At 30.3% G+C, this 6,951-nt stretch overlaps 1 protein-coding gene across 1 annotated transcript in view; it reads left to right on the forward strand.

Moving 5' to 3' along the window:
• The first annotated feature begins 3,042 nt into the window (after positions 1 to 3,042).
• The window catches only part of LOC117106084 (signal-induced proliferation-associated 1-like protein 1), a 69,972-nt gene continuing 66,063 nt past the window's right edge, over positions 3,043 to 6,951 (forward strand). Inside the window, exon 1 of the mRNA XM_033247422.1 lies at positions 3,043 to 3,174. The gene's annotated coding sequence lies outside the window, so the exon portion shown is untranslated. The remainder of the gene's footprint in view (positions 3,175 to 6,951) is intronic.

Raw genomic sequence — 6,951 nt, forward strand, 5'->3', positions numbered from 1 at the left:
GCGTTTGTGCTGATATACTGTACATTGAAAATATGCTAAAATCAGGCCCATTTTTAATCAGGTATAGCTCCTTAGGAGAAAGGCGACTTCAATTTTTATTACATATTCTAAAAGTACATGAGTTGTAAATATGATTTTATAGATCATAATGGTTGATCGGACGTTGTGACATCATTTTATTGCCATCTGAATTCAAAAAACTGAATTTTATCTATGACGTCATTTTTGAAAATACGCATTTGAGCGTATCGCGCTTATCCTCGATCGATCGTCTCCCAAACCGAATATGTTATAGCTGAGACAATTCTCTTTCATATATGTGACTGCTTTTATATTTTGATGACGTCATCATGGTCAAAATAAATGTATTTTCTGACCCCCCCCCTCATTCTTTCCTCAAAACTTTGATGACCCCATTCGTCATTTCTGAATCATATTCAGGCGACCCCCAGTTTTTATTACATATTCTGAAAGCAGTTGTAGATATCATATTGCCATCAGAATAAAAAAAAACTGAATATTATTCATGACGTCATTATTTTTATACTCATTTGGACATTATCTCGCCTATTCTTGATCGATCGTCTCCCACCTGTGAGTATGTTATAGCTGAGATAATTCTCTTTCGGAAGTGTACCTTCATTTTTCGTTTTGATGACGTCGTCATGGTCAACAAAATGAATGTTTTTCTACTTCCCTCTTCCCACCTCTTTCATTAAATCTTTGACGATCCCGCGAGAGAGAGAGAGAGAGAGGGTAGACTTGATATTTTCCTGCACAGTTTGAAAATCCTGGCTAGAGTATTTTTCCATATTTCACTTTTAAGCGCTGTAAGATTTCTTTTGCCAGACAAGCAGATCACCAACTCGTCCGAAGTGACGAGTTCAATTCTGGTTAGAATGTGCTCATGTCATATAACCTTCCACTTTTCATCATCTGAGAGGTAGATAGTCAAAACACTGCATCTCCCGTAATGCCCCAAAATACACCACTGCCTGCAGCTTGAGTCATTGAGAAATCATAGGCATTACACCACTTTTTATTAAACATACTGTAATATTAATTTAACCAGTTCAAACTAATATATGTTTATATTATTGATTTACCTAATACCAAATATACTTAATGCATTGAAACATTTTAAGTAAATCATGCAAATATGATTTTTGATTCTACTTATCTCGTAAGTTATATTGAATGTAAATTGTCTAACAACATATCTGTTAAATACTTGGAATATGTATCAAACACTTCTGGAAATTTTAGAAACAAAATAGTTTTTTTTTACATTTATTTTTATTATGCCCTCTGCTCCCCTGAAAACTCAATAAATATGATATGTGTATTTCTTCACTAATGATATAAATTTAAAGCAATCTTATTACTACACTGTTTACATTCATCAATAAAATGGTATTTTAATTTTCTCCTCCACTTAGATGCTTTTGGCAGAACATTTGCTGAATAAGAAAACAAAATTTTATTTTTATTTTGTGTCGCCCTGCTATGGCGATCTTTAAAAAAACGAAGTTTGCTAAACAAGGTATAAAAAAAGTTTCACCTAAGTGATCTTTCTATTTAGCCTGAGCAAGTTGTCATTTTCTTTTTGGATTATTTTATGAAGAGTTTGAAAGCTTAATGACACCTGATTAGAATGTTTTCAACTGGGTTGTACTTCACTACTAATTTGAAATACATTTAAAATACAGCTCAAGCAACATATTTTAAACAACAATTGTATTTTTCATTTCCATAGCTTTTCTAGGTGCATGTATATGCTTTTTTTTCATGATTCAATTTATTTATTTTCTTCTAAATCTATCTATTTTGATGACTTTTTGCTGTATTGAAATTTAATTATAAATTGTTAGATATGCTACATAATAAATACATTGCAGCATGCTCTTTATTCAATATGGATATGAAGAATTGATTCAGCGATCCTGAATTGGAGGGCAAACTGTGTTAGGAAGGAATTTACTATTGAAGCTTGAATTATGATTTAAATATATATTTATTATTATTATTATTTATTGTTATCATTTATTTATTCGTATTGTATTGTATTATTTCATTTATTTAGTTCAAAGAATAAAACTGACAAACACACACACACACAAAAAAAAAAAAACAAAAACAAAACCAGAGAGAGAGAGAGAGAGAGGGAGAGAGGACTAAACACTCATTTGGCTGGACAGCATTGCCAAAAAGTAAACTAAATTACTTTCTGTGGGTCTCGATGCCAACGAGAACATAAATTAGTTTAAAACAAAAATATGTAGGCCTATATAGTACAAAATCATCAACAGTTAAAAGTATGAGATAATAAATGAAAATATTATTAAAAATAGACATACAAGAATTGCAGCGTAAAAAAATGTTAAAATGTTCATTTTCGAGGGTAAAATGTGAGAAAGGAAAGATAGAAATAGAATTATTGCTTTGCATAAAACAGTTTTAAAGTTATAAAAGAATTCATTCTAAGAACAAGTTCGTCTCGGACATCAGTGGGAAGTTTATTCCATACTCATGGAAAGTTATTATAATTTTTGATTTATTTATTTATTTTATTTTTATTCTATTGATTGTTTGTGTGTGTTTTTGAAGGAAATATTCCCCAAATATTCTTTATTATATTAAATTGTTCAGTTTAGGATTTTAAGCCTTTCCCGTTGAAGATCCACTACCATAATTGTATACAAATACATTCATTTACATAATTATGTAGGCCTACTTGCCATTTAGCTATACGGTATAATTTGACTGTTGTTTATGACATTTTAAACATAAAATTCTTTCATGTCTTCCAGAAAACCGTAGTGTTTACAGATAGATTGAGGTTTAGATTTTGTATATCACCACCAACGGAGAGATACCAACACTTACAACAAATCTGTTAGCTGCGAGTTTCTTGGTGTTAGTTAAGTGAGCTCTCTACCAATTAGCTAGGGCAATTTCTCACTTACGCGTTCCCATTGGTGAATGGTAATGAGAGTTTGAAACCTTATTTATGTCACGTGATTAGAATGTTTTCAACCGGAAGTTGCACTTCACTACCTTACAACACCTTACATCGTTGGTGGACTTAGTGATAATCATCTAATTCTTTGTAAATAAACTGAATTTTCAACACATTTGATATTATTCTGGAACACATTATATTTTGTCAATAAGGTAAGATTATATATTGATAAAATTCTATGACAATTTTGTTGTTATTTTGGGCAGTATACCGTACAGATAGAGGAGAATACATCGACATTTTTATTTAGGCTGCTGTATGTTGAGGCCTAGCCTAACCTAAAACATTGCAGTAGTTGATGAAGGTGGGATAAGGATTGGACTTGGAACATGAGCAGGTACTTGGCGGATTTAAATTCACGAATATCACTAAACAGCAAATAAGCGTGCTTGTTTGTTTAATATTGTTTAGTGTTGTTATGGAGAGGCATTCGCACGTTTCCTTTCGATTTTTTTAGCAGTTTAAAGTAGGCCTAGCCTAGACTCAATTTATTTACTAACTAAACTACAGGTTACCAATGATGTATGAAAACCACAATGAAAATATTCGAGAAACTATCAGTTTTCTCCCACGTGAAATTCCTTGGCTTAAAAAAGCTTCACACAAACAAATGTCCATAATAATAGGCCAAAGCCCCTCCGCCCTTCATTCTCAGTAAACTATCTCACATCTGCCCTAATTTATTCTCAGAAATTCCAGTATTCTATGGAGTCCATTCTGTATGTTTTGCTCAGACAATCAGTGAAATTTTATACCGGGATTTTATCAGATTCATTAGCTCTCATTATCAATCATCTAGGCTAAGCCTATGTGTTCCCTACTCATTAATGCCTTTAATAATTTAGTATTTATTTTGTTTTGAAATGTTTTAATTTGTAATTTAGCTGAAACAAACTGTTCAGAAATAAATTAGGGCAGGTTTTTTTTTCACTTAAAAAAAATTAATATGGCAGTGGCTAGAGGTATAATACTGTACTACTTGACGACAGGATATTTTCATTGATAATTATTAATTTGCACAATGCTTAATTCTCTTTTGATCGTATGTAGTGACGGTAGTACATTACCGAACCTCTAGCCACAACATTTAGTAAAACAGCTTCTTGATAAAATGGAAAGGTCACCCTCTATAAATATGGTTAAAAAACTATAACAAAAAGAAAAACATGCTAGTTATTAATTCCTCCATATTCATGACTTAATATTGATCTATCTTCTGTTGACTTTACATCTTTCATTTTAAAGCTACAATATATATTTTATGGAAATTATTTCATTTGGACCAACAATAAAAACATGCCTTTTCATTTAGCTTGTATTGGTGAAATAAATACATATCAATGAAAATACCTAATTAAAGTTTGGATAAATTTTACTAAGGCCTTATTTGCTATGAAAGTAGGCAACTCAAATTTGTAGACTTTAATATAAAAATAGGAACAATATTTAATTATTTGATTCTTTTTCAGAGTATCATGTGTTTCATCATGGTGGTTTTGAAATTCATATATCCAGATAGCACAAACTAGTGTCTACAATAACAAAGTAATTTTTTACAATAATATTGATACTTAAGCTTTGTTGAATACACTCTATTATCTTGGATTCAAAGGTGAACTTAAAGTGTAGTTTAAAAGTAGGAATAGAACTGTAAAATAATGAAAATAGTATGCATACCTGCCCAGCAAGGGGCAAACATCGAAGTATCCGTCATGGCTTCCCTATTAGCTTCAATGATGGCTAGCCTAGACTTGTCATTTAACATGTTCTTTAAACTCCACTAAAGCATTTCGCGTTTAGAATATAAATTTTAGAGATCATAAGTCCCTCAAAGTTGCTGATTTTTAAGGTTTTCCTTTCGACCTCAATTTGTGAATTTTAAAAATTAATATTTAAACAACTCTCTATTTCCATTTCATTTCCCTTAACAAACATTAGAGTATTTTTTTTACAATTTACATATTAACATAAAATCGTAGGGCCTATCCACAGCTTAATTACAATCTTTTGTTAGTAATCTGTGTCGAGATACTTTTTGTCTGAAATTTGTAAACAATTAAAAAAAAAAATTTAAAAAAAAATTTTTTTAAATAAAATATAATTTCAAACACAACCATTTTATAATAATAATACAACAAAAATGATTACATAAAAAATAACAAAAGCATATTTAACAGAAAGAGACGATATACTGAAAAAAATAAAAATAAATAATTGTATCTCATAAATTTTATTCTGCAAATAACAAGTTTCTTCGTATTTTTTGTAATTATATGAATTAAATGATTAAAATTGAGAAATTGTTCCTTAACTTTACAACGAAAAATGTACAGTACCATTTTGTAATAATAATAAACAAGTTGCTTTTAATTGATTTATTAAACCCATAACATATGCTGTCATTAGAATCTTTTAAATTGTTATTAATATTTCGATATATATATATATATATATATATATTGTTTCGCATTTTCCCATATTTTCTTTACTACATCACATTCAATAAACATACAACGTTTCCTGCTTCGTAATAACATGTCGGTGAGTCGACCTTTGACATTTTGAAAAGCATTGTATTTGTATAAATTATATGATGAATAAACTTAAATTGAAAATTCTTTAGATTTGTAAGCTTAAATCTTATTCTCTCCTTATATGATTTTGCAAGTTCTATGGTTTTAGACTTTGCTACCAATTTGTAGCTATTGAGTTTCCATTTTTATTAAAGGTAGTCAGGAAATTCCAAACCATTAAAATAAAACCCAATTTGTTCAGAAGGATTTGAAGTTCAACATACATGTTTAAAACTATTTGTTTGAAGTTCAACATACGTGTTTAAAATATTGGGAAAACTAAATTTGATTATCTGAAGGAGTCAAAGTACAGTATTCCCTTGGCCATATGCAAGGCTTGAAATATGGATTTATCTCTGGTATACCCTAGTTTAGATCTAATGCTAGTGTAACAATCCTGTTAATACAGCTTACAAAATCAATTAAATTTGACTGTGATGAAGTGTTATGCAGGAGTTGTCCATGTAGAGAAAAGCTATTTTTCCCATGATATACTTATGATGGGGTTTTTTTCACTTTGGCATACAATCACTATTTTTATCTGACATTTTGATCAAGCTAAAGAAACAGATGAAGTGCATGCTTGTTGTGTATAAATTAGAAGGTATAGTATAATAGTCAACTATTAACTACAGTAACACAACTGTTTTCTGTTTTGTATGAAAGTCTAAATTATTGATTTGTATTCATGATTAGTCAGGGGTAAATAATGGTGTAGGAAGAATGCCCTGCACTTGGACTTCCACTAAATAATAACCCTTGACCTTTACATATATATTTCTATTTTTATTATAAAGATACTAAAAACATTTTTTTTTATTATGTTAACCCTTGACACAAATAGGCCTTTGAAAAAAAATGTTCTTTCTATTCCAGAAAAAGGCTAAATTGTAGAAAACATTTGTGTGTTGTTGAATAAAATCATTTGTGTGATATTCTAATTAAATTTTGGCATGTCTTTTTCCTTTATTGATTGTCAATTTAATTTTGATTGAATATCAGTGCTGTTTAGAGCTAGTAGACTTTTGACATTAGCATCATTGTAATTTGTACGTATAATTGCACTGATTTTACAAATGGCTGTGTATCTTGACGCAGGGTTCCCGGAACGCCGCCCTCAGCGGAGAGTTCGAAGCACAACTCAGGGTCAAAAGTGGAACGTGAAATTTGGATATGATTTTGTAGTCAGATTTGCGAGAAAAACTTCAGCTACCCGTATTTCTCGACTGAGACGTTAGTAGGAGCTGTAATTTGTATGGCAAGGAGATTGAGCAACCCTTCATTCATATTAAGGGAATTTACGCCCAGAAACTTTGTAGTTATTAATATTTTGGTTATAATAGAAAATATTCATTT

The sequence above is a fragment of the Anneissia japonica genome, unplaced genomic scaffold (assembly GCF_011630105.1).
Source record: "Anneissia japonica isolate Jap-2015-1 unplaced genomic scaffold, ASM1163010v1 scaffold287879_len466271_cov187, whole genome shotgun sequence".
Classification (NCBI taxonomy): domain Eukaryota; kingdom Metazoa; phylum Echinodermata; class Crinoidea; order Comatulida; family Comatulidae; genus Anneissia; species Anneissia japonica.